The sequence below is a fragment of the Rousettus aegyptiacus genome, unplaced genomic scaffold (genome assembly GCF_014176215.1).
Source record: "Rousettus aegyptiacus isolate mRouAeg1 unplaced genomic scaffold, mRouAeg1.p scaffold_m13_p_10, whole genome shotgun sequence".
NCBI classification, from domain to species: Eukaryota; Metazoa; Chordata; class Mammalia; order Chiroptera; family Pteropodidae; genus Rousettus; species Rousettus aegyptiacus.
In genome coordinates this window covers 4,899,246-4,920,742 of record NW_023416285.1, presented here as the reverse complement: position 1 = coordinate 4,920,742, position 21,497 = coordinate 4,899,246, and the positions used below count along the sequence as shown (strand labels likewise).

Below are 21,497 nucleotides of genomic sequence, written 5' to 3'. Positions count from 1 at the left end.
ATATACTCTCTTATAGTAAACATGTATCCGCAAATGTAACACAGAAAGCAAGAGAAAAAGGACAGTGACCTTTTTTTGTGATAATTATGCCCCAAAATGTCTTCCAATGATCACTGACTGATAAATATCTATATTTCTGACCTTGTGCAGTCCTTTCCCGTGTTATATTATTCTGATGAGACATAGAATATGCCAGAAGTGATAATATTTTAGATTCTGTTTCTCTATTTTGGATCACTTACTCTGGGGAAGCAAGGTGTCATGTTGGAGATGCTTGAGATGCTTATTGGTAAGTATAGGAGACCCCGAGCCAATAACCAGCAAAAAACGGAGGATTCTGTCAAATAGTTACACCAGTGACCTCAGAAATTGACCCTTTAACTTCAGTCCAGGCTTCACATGACTACAGACATTTCATCTTCAACCTGAGCCAGAGCCACCCAGCTATATGTCTTCTGAGTCCCTGAACCATAAAAACTGTGAGATAATAAAGTTTTATTGTTTAAGCTACTGCCTTGGAGTAATTAACTGGTTATATGGCAATAAATAACACCCATGTTGTTCAATATGTGTCTTAGTCAGCTCAGGCTGCCATACAAATACTGTAGATGGGTGGCTTAAACAGTGAGAATTTATTTCTTACAGTTCTGGAAGATGAGATGTCCAAGATCAAGGTGCCAGCCGACTGGGTCCCCGGTGAGGGCTCTCTTTCTGGCTTGCAGGGCTACCTTCTGTTCTTGTCCTCCCATGGTGGAGAGAAAAAGGAAGCCAGCTCTTCAGTGTATCTAATTCCATCACGAGTTCATTTAAATCTAATCACCTCCCAAAGGGCCCATCTCCAAATGCCATCACATTGGGGGTTAGGAATTCAACATATACATTTTAGGGGGAGGGCAATACAATTCAGTCCAAAGCAATGTGAGAGAAACATTAACATTTCGGTGGCTATGTTAATTGCAGAAATTCCTTCAAAGCCACAGAGCTGTAGATGACATATTTCTGGCTACCTGGGACATCCTCTTCCAGAATCTGCATGAGTCTCTTTCCGGAACAGATTCTTATTGGGACTTTTTTTTTTTTTTTAATCTCTTCTATATACAGATAATTTTATATAAAACAGATTATCCAATTGCTTTTCCACTCAAAAATATGTTATGGGACTCTTTCCAAGTCCATGTAAAAAACAAATAGACATCACATTTTGTATAGTCCGCGGAATATCCCATTACTTGAATAACCATCATTTATATAACCTATCCAATATTGATGCACATTTAGCTTGTTTCCATGCTTTGATTAACAAAACCGAAATGGATGTCTTTGTACATTCATCTTTGTAGTATTGCAAAATTACTGCCTGAGGAAAAGTTTCTAAAGTGCAATAGCTTTGTAGAAGCAACGAACATCACATTTCAAGTGATCGATTTTCTTTTCCTATTTGAAATTATACGCTCATCTTTTTTGAAGTGGTATGTCCGTCCCCTGCCAAGAAGAAGGAGAACCAAACAAAATCCTTTCCTACTTCACCCCAAACATATCGTACCATTCTATTATTTTCTAATCTACTACTATTGTTTTTTAGACAAAAGAAGAGTGTTATTAGAATTTTTCTTTGCGTCACACTTTTAAAAACCAGTGTTAATTTAACGTAACATTTGATTGATTTTTAGCACTTTCTTCCCTCGACTTTATTAAATTTATTCTGAATTACGAAGGTAATACATCTGCTCTGTAATAAGTTTAGCAATCGAGGTATAAATAACTTAAAGGCGAGGCAGCCGCTGATCGGCCAGTGGTGGTAACTTTTCTTTAGCCACTGCCCTGGACTCACCTGCAAGGCGGGAGGGTAGCCCCCAATCCCTTATTCTTTTTGTTGTTGTTGCTGATATTCTTTCTTGTTTCAGAGTAAGACTATATATATTGGTGGGATAGTCTTATAGTCTTTTGGTAGCATTAGATTGTCTTGTCTCTACTTCTATCCGGGATTCCATGGGGGATTTTGAGGAATGACAGATAACTCACTATAGTCAAGTGCCGCAGAGCCAGACTGGGCTGACGTGGCCGTGTGGGTGAGTCTGAGAACAGGATGCTAGCACTGAAGCCATGAGAACCCAAGAGGAGGTTCTAGAGCCATGCTAGGGGAGAGGGATTTGGAGATACTGGGCCAAGAGTTGTAAAGAATGTCTTATTACAGGACCAGCAATGGTCCTTCCTCAGGTTCCTGGAAAATGAAAGTGTAGGGAGGAGAAAAGGCCCTACGAATTAGTGATTTAGGACCTTTGTGTTATCCTTGGGTAGTGCGGACACCAATAAAATTGAACTTTTTTGTTTTATTATTTTTAAATCTGGTATTTATTGCCTCATGACTGTCATGGAATAACTAATGCTGATAATACTCGGGTTGTTTCAATTAATCATTCATCGATTCATTCATTCATTTATTCCTTCAGCTATTTATTGTCAGCCTACTAAGGAATGGTGTATAGTAATGAGTAGACATAGTCACTGCTCCCGCAAAGCTTCCAATTGAATATGGAAGGCAGATTTAAAATATCACAGAAATACACATATAATTATAAATTGTCGTTTTCTCCAGAATGAGAAGAATATCTGATCAATGAAAATCCTTACCAACTTTAGTTAGAGTTTCTTTGCTCAGAATGTTAGTTCTGAATCATCCTTAAAGAAATTTTTTTAAAAAAGAGCATCTCTTTGGCAATGTTGGGGCAGGAAAAAATGGCCAATTCTATGTAAAAGAGCACCCCATTAGTCATCCCTCGCCTTGCCTTTATTTTTCACCTGTAAGAATCTATGTTGATTTCAATGCATTTGCCCCTTCCTTTATGGTCTCCCTTCATAATGAAGGGAGGGTCCTGGCTTTGCCTACTGGATTTGCAGAACCGAGGAAGGTTCTAAAGGCAGGTGTGTGCTCAGAAAATACCTGCTGAATAAGTAAATAAATCTGAGTCAGAGCTGCTTGGGACGTCGGTATCCGCGCTGTCGTCAAACAACGTGAAATCTTGGGCAAATAAAACATTTAGTTCTATAAAGCCTAGATATTATGACCTGTGACACAAATGACATTTGACTTCTCAATCTCCTCTTCTCCTCACATCCAGAAACACTTATTTTTAGCCCCTTTGGCCAGTCAGAATGTCCCGACAGGGAGACGCTCTCCGAGACCTCAGACTTGGCCCCTCTTGGTGTCAGCTGCCCCCTCCCCTGGCCTCTGAACCCAAGGCATTGACTCATCCTTCCTTTCCTTTCAGACACAAATGCTGCAAATACTATTTACACCGAAGTACAGTGTAGCTTTGCCGTAATATCACTGTTTCTGTGAAGGCACAGGAGAAACACGTTCAAGGTCACATAGTGAAGATGCCTCTGCCATCATCCCGTAAGAAACCATTCTCCCCTCTTTTCGAGTCTGTGCTCTGAACGGAAGTTGTCATTCCATGTATTCCCACACCTTTAGTTATTTGCTTTCTCATTTAATGTTTTTCCTGAAATACAGGGATTTGTCCAGGTTTGGTTTTTATTCCCTCCTCACCGCCACCCCCTCCCCCAAAATCCCACTCAATACAACTGCCTGCTACCCAAAGTCTTCTTTTTAACTCAGTTGCTATACAGAGTGTCACCTTTTCACGGTGGATGCCCCTTAAATGGTATTTCCCCACGACTTATACCCAAAGTACAATAATTTGTGTTACAACCTTTGGTTGCTCACTCTCACTTCCTTCAGCACCAGGGGTGACAGCTGCCTGCTTCCTTGTCGAGATGTCGCTGTTTAACTCTTTCATTCTCTTTGTGCAGGTATCATTACTGTACCGTCATACATACGATAGACACGGTACTGATTTGCCAAGTGAAGGTCGAATTAGAAGGTTTTCCTTCAATTCCGAGTTCCTCTAATGCTACTGATGCTTATTCTTCTTATTTATTATTTTCACTCTTTACCTTTTTCAGCGGATGTGGCCATGCAGAATAACTCAGCTTCTGACCTTCACCTCCACAAACATGGTTGAACATGGTATAAATGGTACCCGGATAGGTCTGAATGGAGACATGTATGTCCTACTTTCCTTCTCGATCTCATTAATATTTTTTTTGCCTCCAACCAAGCTAAAATATTAGGCAAAAGTTGTTTTTAAAAAGCACAGAGCAGGAACGTATTAGGTGGTGAATTGTTTTCCAATAGACGTTTACAACATGGCATTTTAAATGATGCAGTGTTTGCAGGAGATCCAGGGAAGGGGGGCTTATATTAGACTTCGGGGCGCAGGTATCACCTTCGGTTCTGAGTCCTTTCCTATATTTAAAATGGTAAATTTCTTTTATGGAAACAACCAGACTGTGGGAATTTTAAATGTTTCTGTGCCTGTGTCATGAGCCGAGAGGACTGCCTTTCAGCTATGTTGGAAGCCAAGCAAGGCACAGAAACCTGCGGTTGGCTACTATGCTTCTCTTGACCCCAATAAGAATTATGTCTCCCAAGCTCCGAGAACTCCATACTGTCAGCTAAGCTCCAGAGAATAGCACAAAATGCCTAAAATAAATCCATTCAAAGGATGGTTATTATAAATAGCTCCCTTTCCTTTCCTTTGACTTCACACATAGTCACTCTACATTATTCAGGCATTGACTGCCCACGCTGTGAATTATTCAGCCTTTCCTCACCTCGTCTTCCTCTTGATGTCTGACTTTTGCCCTTTTCAAGTCGCTAGAAATTTCACTGAGGTGGACTGAAAAAAAGAATCAAGATTAAAGAGAGGGGTAGTCCATGTCCCTTTATGCAGATCTGTTAGGAAAAGTGCTAATAGTTTAGATAACAACATCAGGTTTTACTTATCTGTCATAGATAAAATAAGAGTGAAACTAATAAAGTGAACAATAATGGTGTTTAAGTTTTTTATTCAACAAATATTTATTATGTGTTACATGTCAAGTGTTAAAATAGTGCTCTGAATATAGTGTTAACTAATAATAATAATTTTAAAATAACTAATAATAATAAACAGTAACTCACTCTTCAGAATCTTACATTTTAATTGGAGAAAACAAATGCAAATAAATAAATAAGTATAAAAATTTTAGATGATCATAAGTGCTAAAACAGAACAGTAGGATAGAGAGTGATATTATTAGGACATTTCTTTACTATTTGGATAAATGTAATGTTCTCTATTGTGCAATTACTCAATCGAACAACTAAAGAATGAGTATGAACCCACTCAGTAGCAGGTCATACGAAAAATTAAACATAAAGTCATCATGCAACCTAGCAATTTTACTGCTAGGTATATACTCAAAATAATAAAAAACATTTATCCATGCAAAAATGCATACATGAACGTTTATAGCATCATCAATATTTTCAGCAAAGCAGTAAAAACAAGTAAAATTATCATCAATTGATGGACTGAAAACCGATAAACTCATATGGTATGTTCTCACGATGAAATACTATTCAACCATAAAAAATGAATGAACTACTGATACGTGTTACAACATTGATGAACGCTGAAAACATTGTGCTAAGTTAAAAAGAACAGACACAGAATGTCACACATTGTATGAAATATCCAGAAAAAGTAAATCCACAGAGATAGAAATTAGAAGTTGCTAGTGGCCGGGAAGAAGGGGAATGAAGAATGACTACGAATGAGAAGGAGGTTTCTTTTTGTGGTGACAAAAATGTTCTGATATTAGTAATAGTGGCGATGGGTGCACATTCTTGTGGAGATGCTCAAAACTACTGATTTGTAACTTTAAAGGGGTAAATTTTCTAATACGTGACTTATATCTCGATAAAAGAGAATTTAATGACTTATGTTTCTTCCTGCTAAAAAAGAATCTTTTCAAAACCAAGATCTGATTATGTCACTCACCAGTTTAAGGTGACAACTCTCTAGACCTATAGGATAAAATTCAACACACACATGTCCTTATCATTTGTCCTTTGCCTAAGTCTCCAGTCTCATCTCCAGCCACTCTGTCCACCAATCCCTTGAGTCACAAAAAATAGCTGACATTTTTTCCTGAGCTTTTTCATGAGCTTTTCATGAGCTTTTCTGCATGAGTTTTGACTCCTCAACTCACTCTTCTTGGAATAGCTTACCCTCCTCCTCCTCCTTCACCCAGCTAACTGCCCTTGTCCTCCAAAAGGGAATGCAAATATTGCCAAAGTGACCTTCTTTTATCGCCTCCGGACTGATTTAGAAACTCTTACCCTTTAGCCGCATGGAGTCCTGTGCATGCCATAGACCTTTCCCAAATTGTATTTGGAATGTCTATTCATCTATCCATATCCTCCTTGACACCATACGCTTTGTGAGAGCGGAGACCGTTCTTCTTTCTTCTATGTATCCTCAGCACTTGTCAGAGTGAGTGAGTATTAAGTAAAATTATTGTGACTTGAATGTGAATAAAATGCTAGTTTTCAAGCCAAAAATGGGATCGAAGTCATAAATGGAGAGAGTATAGAAAAAAAGAATCGAATGTGGTCTGAACCTTCGTAAAAGCTTAGATTTAGAGTAAAGAGGGGGGAGTCATGGACATCCAGGTACAAAAATAAGGTTTTTTTTCAGAAAGAAAGAGAGTCCCTTCACTTAGTCCATATGAATCTGTTGGATGAGAGATGTCTTTAAAATTTATCATGCCAGGTCATTTATACAAGTAAAGTAGGATGTTATTATACTTATTTGGGGCCAGGAGGTATAAACCACAACATTTCTGGGCAAACCAAAGTGACCATATCAAGTTTTGTCTCACCATTCTATTATTTCTGGGTATTGGAATGGTTTACAGAGTTTTACTATTATAAATATTTTTCCCCCAGATAGCTCATGAATCACTTCCTTATTTCATTCACTCTCTGCTAAAGTATCATCTCTTTAAAAAGTCTCTCCCAATATCTAAACTATCTATCCCCATAAGACTGTGTGTTAGCACCAATCACTGTCAGACTCTCTAGCTAGAATGTGATCTTTGAAAGAATAGATATTTGTCTTGAAATTCTAGAAGGGTGACCAGCTCATAGGAGGTGCTCAATGAAACATGTCAAATTGGTTTTAGGCAATGCTATGATAAGCATTCCCGAGTCTATTGTTTCTCCCTTTTTTAAAGATTAATTAATAGAAATCAGATTAACAAATCAAAAGATAATATGATTTCAAGATTCATTTTACGTTGCCTTTTTTTTTTTTGCAAAAGTTGATCCAATTTTTGAGTGATGAAATTTTATCTTCATTTTACCACATCCTGAGCTGTATGTGTATTACATTTTTTATTACACAGTGGTCAATTCTCTATGCATAGATAACAACAAAACCAATAACCAATAAAAAATACCCTTTTTAATACATCAAGATCACACTATGTTGACTGCAAATAAAAAAAAATTAATGCTTTCCAATTTGGAGATTAATTTCACATACATTAAGCTTTGAAATGTATATATGCTTGTGAAGTAAGCAGTTCAGGCGTGTACGTCATTTTACACAGAAATAGAAATGACTCTCCTGGTGACAGGAGAGAGGAGAAGGAAAGGGCAAGATTGAAAACGTTTATCACGTAGAAATAAAAAGAACTATGTTGGTTATTTCGGGAGAAATGTATTGATCATGGGTAGATGGAAAGAATAAAGTTTATGATCGGTAAGAGCAAGATCAACCAAAAATATAACAGAGAATATCAGCAATTAAGTAACTTCATCAAAACTGCATGTACCATCCTTGGTCTCCCTGGCAATACAACCCCTACCTGCCTGTACTCACATTGCTATTTTTTAATTATGTGAAAATGCTGTAAATAGCAAATAAAAGGCAGGACTCTGTGAAAAGGTGGGGGAAACAGCCCAGGTGTTCGTGAAGCAAAGTGGAAAGTCATGAAGGGGGAAAGTGGGCGTTGTGTACGCGCGAAAGTTCTCCTGAGCTGCCACGTGTGACAGCGCGCGTCGAAGTGTGTCTTGGCTCGTTGACTATGGCAGGCGACGCGCGCACGGTATAGACCACACTCTGCACTCCGTGCACAGAATTCTGCCCTCGCACGATCTCACCAGTAGAATGCAAATAGCTCTCACGAACTTGCTCGCCCTGCTCAGTCCTTGAAGTCACCAAAGTTATACCTGGCAGGACTTGGGGAGCCCCGTGCTTGTTAGTGAGTGGCCTGAGAAGCCTGTAAAGGGTCAGCCATGCCCATGTCGGTGAAAGAGGTAATGCGGGAGGCTGTAGGCACCAAGTATCTGTTGAGCTGCCGCCTTCCTACCTCAATCCCATTACAGGAGTCAGTCGCCATGACCCGCTCCTGCCCTGGTCCCGTTTTCTGCCTCCCGTGGTGGCTTCCTGCTAATACCGGGGCTCGATTTATCAACTCGTTCCCTAATACTTGCGCTTCCCAGACACAGAGCTAATGTCTACTACAAATTAGATCCTTTAATTCACTAAGCAAACTTGCACCATCAACGGTTTGCATGCCACTGTTTGAAAGTCTTAATTTAGAAACATGTAGCTAGGACTGCCCATACAATGTAATAATAGTAAACAATAGCTCAATAGATTAATTTAATAGACACACCTTCTTAATTTGCTTGTGTGTCTGTGATGGGGCGTGTGTATGTGTGTTGTGGTTAGTTTTGAAATACAAAGTTTTCTCTCTAACTGAAGTCACTTCCCTTATTAGTCCAGTAAACAAAAATAAATGGGGAAAACTCTTATATTTGATTCTCTCTTAATTCTGTAACAAAACTGGAATGTCAAAGCTGACATTCCAGTCCCCTGCCTCACCCCTCGATCTAGTTCTCCCTACCCTTCTAGGCTTGTCTAATCACTGTAAATATACCCTCCTACCTTTTTGGGGGGGGATGGGAGAGAAGGGAGGTGTCAGAATTTTAGTTGCCTCCTCTACTCTGGGTATCCTAAATATAACAATCTGGATTTTTCTACCATCGGATCTGAAGTCATACTGTTCTTACAACCTTCCTGCAAAGCTCAGCTCAAAAAATTTCTCTTCTGTGGCTCATTTCCAATTTTCTGATTCAAATTAATCACACGTACCTAGGCTTTTAACGCCAGTGGGCCAAACCCCTCCTCAGAACTTATTTCACTTAATTTTTAAGCCTGTTCGCATTGGTGCCTCCCCGCAGGAAACTGAAAATTCTATGAGGTGGCAGACAGTGTCCCATTCAACCCAGGTGTTATGCACACAGAAAGCTCAAAAATGCGGCTGCTTTTAGAGTTAAGCTAATTAAATCTGAAGTTTATTTTATAGTATATAAAAAGAACACTAGAGTTTACAAGCAAAGATATGTGTAAGGCATTTTCAAATGTGTTATTTATCTCCCTGTAGGAGTTTTCAGTGCTCATACATATTTGGGAAATATAAATGATTGTTTTTGCGCTGAAATTGACTTGGGTTAATAGTTAATCCTTTTCTTTCATTTCCATTCTTTTACTTTTTCACCACTAGTATTTTCCTTACTAAGCTCTGGCTGAGAGAGAACAGCGTGATCTCACACCATTGTTAGAAAGATCCCAAACATCATTTGTCACTCTGCTGCGTGGATGTTTCTGGGACTTTTCAGCAGACAGCACTGTCTTTATGAAGTGGCCATTACTTTGCTACCAGTGACTCATCTGCCACAAGCAGTCTTACTTCCAGCAGGAGAGCGAAGGGTAAAGTCCTTGAGATGTGACAGTGTCTAAGGGCTGGCTCAAGTCCATCGTGATCAACTAAGTTGAAATCTGAAGCAAGAAGCAGATACACACAAGGCAAGGGATCGTTGGATATGAATGGATGTCGTCTCATTACTGGCTGAATTGACCTTCGTGAGGGAAGGAAAATTGAGCCCGTCACCCACCCCAACCCCCCGTGGAAAATGTGTGCATACCCCAGAAAGCAGACTTCCTGCTCCCCAAGGCAGCAATAGTTGGAATTATGTGGGGTCCTCTCAGGATTCTGCCTTCTCCTAGCAAAAATATCTAGCAGAGTTTCAAATCACAGACATTGTTTTTATAATCTCGGAACATATTTTACCTAAAATAACTATTGACCTAGTACACGCTGAGGCTTTCCACAGAAAAAGGATAGAGAAAAAACACACACAGCCACATGAAGACATGTGAGATTGCCTATCCCCTTTTATGACCGGAAGTGCCAGGTGTAGGTTAATGGATGACTCCATGAAAAAAAAAAAAAAGGAAAGAAAAACAGGGAAATGGAAAGCCAATGGTTTCATTGCCTGACAGTACAAAATCATAACACATTTTCTGTTTTATGATGGAGGGGTCGCATGGCATTTGTACTTGATGTTCCTGCCAAAAACATCGATCCAGATGGGAACATTAATTTATTTGACCAGATGTGTGACAATGTCACTCTGAGAGGTGGTTTCAGTATGCCGAACTGACATACATCATCCCAGAAATTGCACTGTTAATAGGATACATTGAATTAGCAGCTCTCTGGTGGAACCTCAATCATTTTGAACCATAAAGAACGCAGGATTTCAGAGTTGAAAAAGACTTTAGATTTCAAGTACTCTGAAAGTCTTCCCTTATACAAGAGGAAGCCAGGTCTTGCAGACTTGAAGTTGTCACTTGAGTTTCTTCTCTATATGTGGTCATACTGAGAATTGACTCTGGACCCCAGGACCACATAACCAGATTGCTATGCTCTATGTACTTAGTTGAACCTTTATGTATTCCTCCATTTTTCACTCAACCATTAAGTACTGAGCACCTGCTCTATGAGAGGCAGTGGACTAGGCCCTGGGTAGACAGCGGTGAAAAGACAAACAAGATGCCTGCTTCTGAGGGAGCTTACTGCCACTGGCCAACTTCAGACACGAATGAAATATGTTTGACTAGAGATGGGCACAATGAAGAAATTCAACAGGATGTGTTAGAGGTAGTGACTAGATGGAGGGAGCAGGTTTGGGTAGGAGAGAGAGAGGAAAGGATGCGTCCTTCTTATTCACATTCACAAATACAAAACGGAGACAACGGAGCGATGGAAGATGTTTTCAGGAAGTAGAACTAGCGAGTGTGAGTTTCACATGATCTTGGAAAGAAAGAGGACCAGACAGAAGACTGATGGAGCAACAGCTCACTGGACAACGGGTGGGTAGAAGGTGGCCAGCTCACACCAGACCCAGTGAGTTGGATTTTATTCTAAGCACAACGGGAAACCATGGGAGGTGTTCACACAAAGGAGCAATAGACTCCGATTGTTTAACACCTAATTGTGAGTGGTCTACCCCAGGACGTGGAGTATTCTAGTTGTGGCACTGTGGAGAGCCACTTGTGCCCCATTCTGTAGTCAATTAAAATATCACTCAGGTTCTTATTTGCATTAACGATAAGGTTGAGACAGCTTTAAATAAGCCTCAATCCATCCACTTTTTTGTCACTTAATAGACTTTATTGTTTTGAGCAGTTATTACTTTACAAAATTGAGCAAACAGTATGGTGGTCACATACCCCCTCCCCTCAACTCATTTCCCTATTATTAACATCTTGCATTACTGTGTTACATTTGCTAGAATTCATGAACCAATACTGACACGTTATTATTAACTAAAGTTCATAGTTTACATTAGGGTCCGCACTCTGTACAGTTCTATGGATTTTGACAAATGTACAATGTCATTTATCCACCATTATAACATCATATAGGATAGTTCGCCACCCTAAAAATTCCCTGTGCTCCATCTGTTCATCCCTCCCCTCAACCCCCAAATCCCTGGCAACTGCTAATCTTGCTACCGTCTCCAGAATGCCATGTAATTGGAATCATATAGTATAGCCTTTTCAGACTAGTATTTCTAACTAAATGTGTACTGGAGGTCACTCCATGTCTTTTTTATGGCTTGTTGGCTCGTTTCTTTTTTATTACTGAGAAAATGTTTCTGGTGTATAGATGTAGAATCATTTGTTTAATCATACATCTTCTTGAAGTACATTTTGTTTGTTAACAGTTCGGGGCAATTATGAATAAAGGGCTATACATATTTGCACGCAGCATTTATGTGGACATAAATTTTCCACACATTTGGATAATTCCAAGGAGCATGACTCCTGGATGGTATGGTAAGGCTGTGTGTAGCTTTGTAAGAACTGCTAAACTGTCTGTGACAGGTCACGTGGCTTTCTTGTCCCACCGGTAACGAACGAAAATTCCTGTCGCTCCACATTCTCAGCAACATTTGGTGTCATCAAGAGTTTTGGGTTCTAGTAGCTGTGTAGCGGGGTCTCATTGTTTTAATGTGCAACTCCTTAATGATAGAGGATATAGAATTCTTTTTGATTCATTTTTTTTAGAGTAGTATATAAATTACTCATTCCTATAATAATATCATCTGTATCTATGTATACACATATATGTAAGTATGTATGTATGTATAAGTGTGCATATATATGCTTATATTAACACAAATCGTGGTGACACTTTGTTCTTTCAGTTCATCCAACACAAATTTAGGACCTCCGGTGTCCTAATGTCTGGCCCAGGTCCTAAGGAAGCAAGTAACGCAGACAGCAACTACTGTCCTTCTAGGAGTTCATGGTCTAACAGAGAGGACAGACACATGAATGGAGCTGTGCTAAAAGAGGGTAAGGGGTTGAGAGAGCCCCGTGCGGCAACTCCTCACTCTTCCTTATTGGGTTGGGAGAATTTTCTAAAGTGAGGAATTTCAGAACTGAGTTAAAATAAAGCCGAAGAGTTTACCAGCTGATGGGAATGGGCTGGGTCCTGGGTTAGCTCCCTGCTCTTTGAGCGGAGCTACAAGTGTAGCTCAGTGGCGTTGTCTCGTTCAATAGGCATTGAGAGATGATGAAGAGATGCCGACATCCACCAACACTGATGGCTGTTCGGCTGTGAAGGCGATCTCCCTATCTCGGTTTCCCAACAATGCAAGCTTATTTATTTGTTAAGCCTGGTCATGATAAGAGTTTCATAACATCTATAAAATACAAATCATTTTGATAGCAATGTCATATAGTTTTAACGATGCTATACTATCTATTAAATGCAGATTGTGCCTTTACTTGGCTCTTTGAAAAGTAAGTTTTAAAAATTATTATTTTCTCACATGGTGGAAGCTCAACAAAATGCAAATATGCATATCAAAAATTAGGTGATTTCATAACTCATAAGTCATAATAATTAATATTATAATTTATAATATTTCATGCTTTCTACATATATGTAGAGACACACGTATTAGCAAAATCGATCACTAAGTGCTATCTTACTTCATTAAGCGGAGGTTTGCAAAATCATTTTTAATGACTCCTGAGTAATCAATCTATGAAACGAACAAAGCATGATTTGTTTATCAATTCTCTCTTGAAGATTAGTTCAGACACTTTCACTTTTCTATATTACAAATAGATCCGAGATGAAATTATGGTATTAAGTTTTTGGGAATCGATTCAATTATTTTACTGGAATATTTTTATGAGGTTAAATTTCTGGGTCAAAGTTTATACAACTGTTTAGTAGGACTTTAATAAATATTGCTAAATAATTGTATAAATCTGTACACTATGACAATATTGTATGTACATATATGTACAAATATATACACATATACACAAATATATGAATATTTATTTTCACAGTCCCTTTGCCAATCCCATAAGTAGAAAATATCATTGTTCCTTTATTCTGTCACAATCATCTCTTGCCTGCTCCAACGTTTTTACTTCCTAATTCTTTGTCTTCCTTCAATTGTTGCCAACAATCCCTTCTCCATGGAGCAGCCCAGGGATCTCTTAATAAAGTGAATTCATTCTATCACCTTCTTCACGTAAAATCCTTCAACAAGGTCTCGCTGGTATTAGAATAAAACCTAAATGACCCTATTAGATAGGGACGCTTCCTACTTGTGTGATCTAATTTCATACTCTGCCTATCGACTCCTTGCCACAGCTCCTCCTTGCTCAGTCCTCACACTCCTGAGCTTTAGCCACGCCCCTCTTCAGTTCCTTAAGGAGGTACTTGCTCCTCTTCCTGAGATCACTGCGCGACTGGCCCCTACTGATTCAGTCCCAGCTTATGGGTCACCACCCCAGCGAGGTCCTCTCCAAAGACCCTAACCAAGGAGTCCCTGCTCCAATCGCAGTATCCTGTTTCTGTGCATTGATGGTACCTGCTATTATCTGAACGGACTTTACATTTTAATTCATTTCCCTTTCGTAAACAGATGCCTGGGACATTGTGTTCTCCATTCTGCATTATTCGTACCTCCTCAATTGTTCTCACCATAACATAGATAATTGATAAATACTTGTAGATTGAGCGAATGGGTCAAATGTTCGATTTTTCTTCCTTCTGTAATGAATTGCTTATTCATAACTTTAACACTTTTTTCTATTGGCTGCTCATCTTTTTCCTCCTTTACTGATCAGCATCATCTGGCTCATGGCAACACTAACTCTTTTCCTGAGTTTCGTTTTACATATTCCCCCATTCATCATAAGCTTTTTAATTTTTTAATAACTTCTATGATATAGTATTTCTTAGATTTTTAGTTAACAAAAGTTCTTAGTGTTTTTTCTAACTTTGGAGCCCTACTTTAGAACTTTTCCTCTACAATTTAATATCCATACGTATCTATGTTATTGTTCGGAATTGTTTTATTTACATTTTTATTAACATAGTAATAAATGTGAACAACATTTGGTATAGATAGTGAGATATTGATCAAATCTTATATTTCCAGAACCGTCATTTTTTCAATACATTTTTTTTAACTAATCCATTCTTTCCTATCATCTGAATCACAACTTTTATATATTCTGTATTCACAAACATGGTTCAGTTTCTAAATTTTCTATTGAATCATTTGCCTGTTCATGTCTGTACTGTTATCATAACATTTTAATTATTTTAACTTTATAAATTTTAATAATAGTAATATAATCATCCTATAATATCTATATGTACATTTTTGCACTTCTGCTATTTATTCTTATAGAGCAGCTGGAAAACACCTTTGTCACACTTGTTCAAAACTCCATGGACATTTAAGTTTCTGTTTTTTAAAACTGTTATTAATTGGTATGAAATTAAAAACTTTGTAACATAATTTTCTCATTTAAATTCATAATATAAATATATACTTATATTTATTAAATATATCTTGACTATCTCTAATGCCACTTTATATTTTTAAATTATAATCATATATATAGTTCTTAAAGATTTCTCAATCAATTTATTCTTAATTATTTACATTTTTGGTTCCACTGTGTCTAGAGTCTACTTATGTTTTGTAACAAAAAAAATGTAACATAGGTAACAAAATAAACTTATTAAAGGAAATGTTCATTTTTGTCCTGAAAATGACCAGTTTCACTATTATTACTCATGAGCTCACATGATTTTTAAACTGAACCTATCAAATTATTTATAAGCATCCTTATCATTTCAAAAAATAACATTTATCCAAACGATAAAGATCATCTTTTTTTTAACTTACAATAATTTTGCCATATAACTTTTTCTTCATAATTGGCCTACAATTTATAGGAAAAATTGCTGAGTAACAGAAGTGATGGATGGCTTCCTTTGTAATTGTTAGTTTAGTCTCCTTTTGTCTCATTTTTAAAAAACCCTTTCTTATCAGAATTATGCAGAAACACTATTATAGATTCAAGTCCCTGATTATTAACACAATTTGTTAAAATCTGTAGACATTTTCGAGGACAGTAGAGCTTTTTGCTCTTGCATTAAAAGTCTCCAAATAGCTGTTCATAAGCTTTGTTTTCTCTCCTCTGCTTTTAGAGCTTGTTCATCTTCCATCCATCTAATATCACCTGTCACAATCCTATTGTAATTTCCTTATGCTGCTTCTAAACCCTTTCAACTACTTCTCCAGGTAAAGATGGCTGCCCTTAATGCTGACCCAACTGCATGGACATTTGAAAGCCATTTACAGCTTGTATTAATTTTTAAAATAAATTAATTTTCTATTGTGCTTTTGGTGGATTTGTTTCTCAGATGTGTAAATATCAGGCAAATGGAGAGGCAGTGATATGAGTTGAGATGAGTTAGAGGGTCCATGAAGGTCATGGCTGGGAAACATTGCTTCACAAGTAGGCCTAGCAGCAGAATTCATCCTCTAAGATAATGACCTGGGCCTGCACCTACTCTGTTAGAAGAAATAACTATTTGTTTATTCTGCTTTCTGTGATATGCTTGACAGTTTGGTAAAAATAAACTTTTATTTATGCTTTACTAATTAGAGTGTATAAAAAAGAGCTTAAAAGAATGAACAAATCAATTTTAAAAATGGGTGAACCAATAAAAGAGAAGAAGAGAGAGAGAGGAGAGAGAAGGAAGAGGGAGAGAAAGAAGGAGAGAGAGAAGGAAGGAGAAAGGGGCAAAAAGAAGAAAGGAAGGAAGGAGTAAGAGAGAAGAAAAATCATATTCTTATTTTCTGCAGTAAATAAAAAGACCAGCGACTCTCTATTGAATCATTTTACCCTGAATAATTTTGAACTCATAAAAAATTAAATCAAAGCAATCATACAAGGTATTATTATATATTGGCAAACAAGCACGCACACACACACATACACACACACACACACTCACACACAGCAACCATTGGAAGTTAAAACTGTGTTCTCATGGAGGAGGGAGATCTCAGGTTCCGCCTCCAAAATAATTTATTAAAAATCTTCCTATCAGCATCTCTGTTAACCTTCTCTCAGTGGAAGGTTTTTTTAAAAGCTCACAAAAGAGATCAATGCTAAATATGAGGACGATTGCAACTTTGTGCTTCTCTTTGCAATCTAACAAAATGGGTTTCTAAACAATGAATGTACAGTAGAAACAATGCCAGCAGATTTAAACAGCCATCTGGAGCAATTATTCACGCTCCCTAAAAATAGGCTGTTTGAGAACGTGCAAAGTTCCTTCCCCATATAATTCAGTGGTCTCTAACAACACTGGAGCTGGCTGGCTGACTGAGAGTCTTTCAGTGGGCAAGACTGGTTGTGTATTTTTATTGTCATGTAAAAAAGCACCCGAAACTTAGATCTCAATGCCCCGGTGTACATCTACCATCATCAAAGTTTCTCCTCCGGTGCTCTTTGCTTCCCTTGCTAGCTCTACTGCTGATGCAGGTGTTCATTTTCTCCAAATTACAATGGAGCAAACACATCCCTAATTCATCTCTGGCCTCCATCAGTTACTTCTTCCTTCCCCCACATCATTTTGCATTCACCGTTTACTTTTTCACTCATTCAGCAACTTACATTGAGATCATCTCAATAATGCCTCTCCTGCTTTTTTTTTTTTTTTATATAATAACAATGTTTCTCCCCCTCCCCCAACAGTTGGGACAATTAAACATCACAGAGTGATTTGGCCACAGTTCCTTGGTTAAATACTGGTAGAACTCCAGTGAAGAGAACAGGTCTCCTGGCAGTTGTTCATTTCTGAAGTCGGTCCTTTGGTGCTTATTTCCACCTGGAACTTTGTAGCCGACAGGAACAAAAGCATTCTCCTTCGACTGGAGAGGCTGGGCCGTCTCTGAATTGGTCCCAATCTGACTTCTAATGTCCTGCTAATCTAATCTTATTCATGCACCTTTGCCGTCTACTGTTTCCCCCACTTCCTTTCCTATTTCAATGAGTCTGAGAAGACTAAACCGTATAATAGAAATGTAGGCAGCTTTATTTTCCCGGTAAAGGGTAATAATTCTAGGCTCTCTTTCTTCTTTACAGTGCTTGTTCCAGTTTTGAAAGGGAGAAAGAGGTCTCGTTAAAGCTCAGTCACATGGTGGAGGTGACAAGCTGCCTGGTTCTTCCATAATAGTCTCCAGCATCTCTACCTTATCACCTATCGATTCAATATAGGTCACTAAGAGCTTTGTTGGTGAGAGGTTTAAGCACAATTCTTCCTTCTAGGTAACTGTGGTATATTAAAAAAAAATTATTCATGACACTTGTTAAAGAATGATAAGAACTTCATTCAAAGTAGGTCATCAAGATAAATTAGGGATGTTGACTGCACGCACTCTCTGCCACCGCAGCCACAGTCAGCATTGCTGATCAATCGAGGCTTTCTCCTTCTGACTCAGGATGAATCTTTGAATCCTGCACCTGGCAGCATGTTGTTCAGCCTCTACCTACCTATTAGAGTCAGCACGAGAGAAAAAAAGCCCCAGAATAGCACTTGGCCTCCAGAAAAAAAACTACTCTGCTATCCAAGAGATGTGTCAAACTCAGTGAACCCAATAATGAACTCCTGATCTTCCCTCATGCCAGCACCCCAACTTGCTTCCAAAGTTCTTCTGATCTCAGCAAGTGGATATAATCAGTAACATTGTAATATTATGTATGGGGTCAGATGGGTACTAGACTTATCGGGATGATCACTGAGTAGGCTGTGTAAATGTCTAATCACTATGTTGTACACCTGAAACTAAAATAATATCGTATATCAACTGTTAGTGAAAACTTAATTTCTTTTTTAAACCATATTCAGATCTCGTGTGTCACTTCTCTGCTCACAATCCTCCCATGGATTTCTATCTCACTGAACACCGAGGTGGCCTACCTGGCCTGCAAGACCTGTATCCCTCCTTTTTGGAACCTCCACTACACCTCTGTCCTTTGCTCACCTCAATGCAGCTGTGCTGGCCTTTCCTGATCTTCCAGCTGCCAGGTAAGTGCTATCCCCAGAGGGCACGGGGTGGACCCTCTCCCTGCCCGGTCACCCCATCCTCAGACAGTTCTGTCACACACCCTCCCCACTCACCCCTCACACTGGCACTCGCTCAGCCTCTTAACGCCCTCTGCACCCTTCCCATCCTCTGTCACCATCTGACATACTTTATATTTAGCACATTCTCTGCTTATTGTCTGCCCCGTGGTCCCTAAGTATGTAAGTTCCATTCTAAGAAAACGGAGATTGCAGTCAATAGTCAGTTCCCAGCACCGAAAGGAGTCCTTGGCACATAGGAGCTTCTCGAAGAATTAAGAAAGAAAAGGATCGTTGAATTTGCAAACCCTGATCTAGGCAATGCCCTTACGTTTGCAAACGGGGTATGCCTCTGGAGCTTGATTTGATCCAGTTTGCAATAGACTGAGCGAGACTTTCCCTGTGGAAGCCATTGTATTCTCCCTCTGCAGTGCGTTTGCCGGCTCCGAACCTGAGACTTACAGTTCCCCAGCTGTTTGCAGGGCCGAGTGGGCCTCTCTGAGCTCAGAGTTGGAACGATCCTGTTGTCTCCTGGGAGATGGGCATTTCCAGAAAGATCTCTGACCTGACCTGCTGCTGAGCGCCTGCAGAGGGCTGTGCCATCGGCAGCAGAAAAGGTGACATTCGCTCTCTTGTTATTCCAATATGCATCTGCTTTGTGTCCATTTTTCTCTCTCACATTTTTCTCCCCTTGACCTGAGTTAATCCTCTCATTATCTATCTCCCACTTGGAGCAAATCCCCCTTTAGCTTTAGCTCTGATCCTGGCCCTGCTTTGCCGGCCTCCCCAGGGACTCTGTTTAAAGACCACTCCTCCAGGCCCGGGCCCAACTGGCAGCCAAAGAACAAAAGAGTCAACCACTTCTCAAACAGACAGCGCCGCTGAGAGTCACACTTCTAAGATCACTGCCTCTTGTCTGCAGAAATCAGAGCCTCAGTATTAAATCTGGGAAGGAGGCAGGGCACAGCCAGCATTGGTGAACTCTGCTTTGTGCCAGGAACTGGGCCTGGCACTTTTTTTTTTTTTTTTTGTAGTTTACTTCCAATAATGGTTGCCTGCAGCCCACAAATTAAATAGCACTCATTTCCATGTAAAATGTCACCTTTTAAAAAGGAAGTAAAGCAGGTCATTGCCCCACTCACAAAGCTTGGGTGACTTTTCCTCAGCCACAGACTGAAAACCGGAAGTGCTGAGTGCGGCGCAGCTTCCCGTCTAGCGACGGGGCCTCAGGTCTTTTTGTAAAATCTCTAGTATCTATGCATTTGTTGTTTATTCTGCATCGCCTGCTCTCCCGCCTCCCTCATGTAGTCACATGATTCATGGTCTCTGTTTGTTCCAGGCTCTCTCAACTGTCATGTTTCCAGAAAGATCTTAGCTGACCACTCTACAGGGCGGGGGGCTGACGGTTTCCTTCGGACCTAAATCAGGGAAGTGGGAGGCGACGCGGGCGAGCGCTTCGTGGCCTGGCACGGAGTCAAGGCCCGGAAAACAAAGGTAGCTGATATTAAAATATTTTTATTAGAATGTTCTGATTATAAAAATAAAATTTGTTTTCTTTAAAGAAAAAAAAAAAACGATGCATAATCCAGGGCTTATTGACATTGTATTTCAACAGAAGGTAAAATAACAGTGTTTTAGTCACAAGCTTTTATGGTCACCTAGTCTGTAAGATTCATCCCCTCACTCGCCTCCTGTTTTGCTTTATTTTTTGCATTCTTTACATTTGAATGCATTTTTAAATTACTGTTTATTTGCCTCATGAGAACATCTGTTCCCTGAGGGTAAGGCCCAGCCACATTTACCACCAGCAATCTGGAGTCTAGAAAGATGATGCAGAACTAACAAGGGATAAACATGGTTGAAGGAAGAAACTGAGTGAGTGCGAGCACAGAAAACAGAAATAGCTTACTCACGGTTGCAAAGCTACTAAATAGTTTCAACTAGATTTATAGCAATTTTTTTTTTTTATTTCAACACTTACTCTTTTTCTATTGCTCCAAAGAGAACTCTACTTTTTTCGTCACGTGGTCATTTAAATGGTAAAGGCATCAGGGACGAGGAAGGGGTAGTCAGCACTGAGTCTGTGACCAGACCACTGCAAAGCGAAGACGGCAGCCCTGGCAAGAGACTGCGTCTCATGACACGAAGAAGAGGCTCTGTGGGCAGGGGGTCCCAGGGAACCGTGTCTGTCAATGCCTGTTCCACCCTCAGTTCTTTTGAACTTGGGCAATTTTGCTGAGTTTTAGTTTCTCAGTCACACAGTGAAATTAAGACTATTCTGTAAAATGATCAAAATATGCACCCAGGCTTCAGATAGCCTGGAAGCAAAGTTTTCCATACTGGTGCCATCTCTGACCTTGGTCAAGTTATTTCTACTTGCTCCTTTGGTGACTCAACTTGCTAACCCCCAACGTAAGTTAGAGTAAAATCATTATAAGGTACCTGTGGGTTTACCCATATAAATCTCTTAACACAGCGCTCGATATATGCAAGTAATTGTTACCACTGCTAATTTTGTTCCCTCCACCTTCTCCTATTCCTTCTCCTTCTTCTTCTTCTTCTTCTTCTTCTTCTCTTTTCCTCTTCTTCGTATTATTATTTTATTATTATTATTGTTAGCAGTGATTGTTTCTATAGCAGAGATGAAGTTGTGACCCGTACTCACCATAATGGCAATGTCTCTTGAAGACAGAGACTATGCTATGTGCATACCCTTTGTCCAGTCCTCTGTTAAGAAAATTTATAAGCACTATCACACACTTACAAACATTTGTGTGTTGATT

General features: G+C 39.3%; 1 long non-coding RNA gene across 2 annotated transcripts in view; it reads left to right on the top strand.

Annotated features, from left to right (window-relative positions):
- LOC107514850 overlaps positions 1-21,230 on the top strand; it is an 81,306-nt gene extending 60,076 nt beyond the window's left edge. Inside the window, exons 2-4 of one of the 2 annotated variants that reach the window (XR_004953028.1) lie at positions 18,499-18,678; positions 19,187-19,331; positions 20,054-21,230. This is a non-coding gene — a long non-coding RNA (uncharacterized LOC107514850). Of the gene's footprint in view, positions 1-18,498; positions 18,679-19,145; positions 19,332-20,053 lie in introns of both variants that reach the window. The other variant, XR_001597894.2, reaches the window with a different exon arrangement.
- The last annotated feature ends 267 nt before the right edge of the window (positions 21,231-21,497 follow it).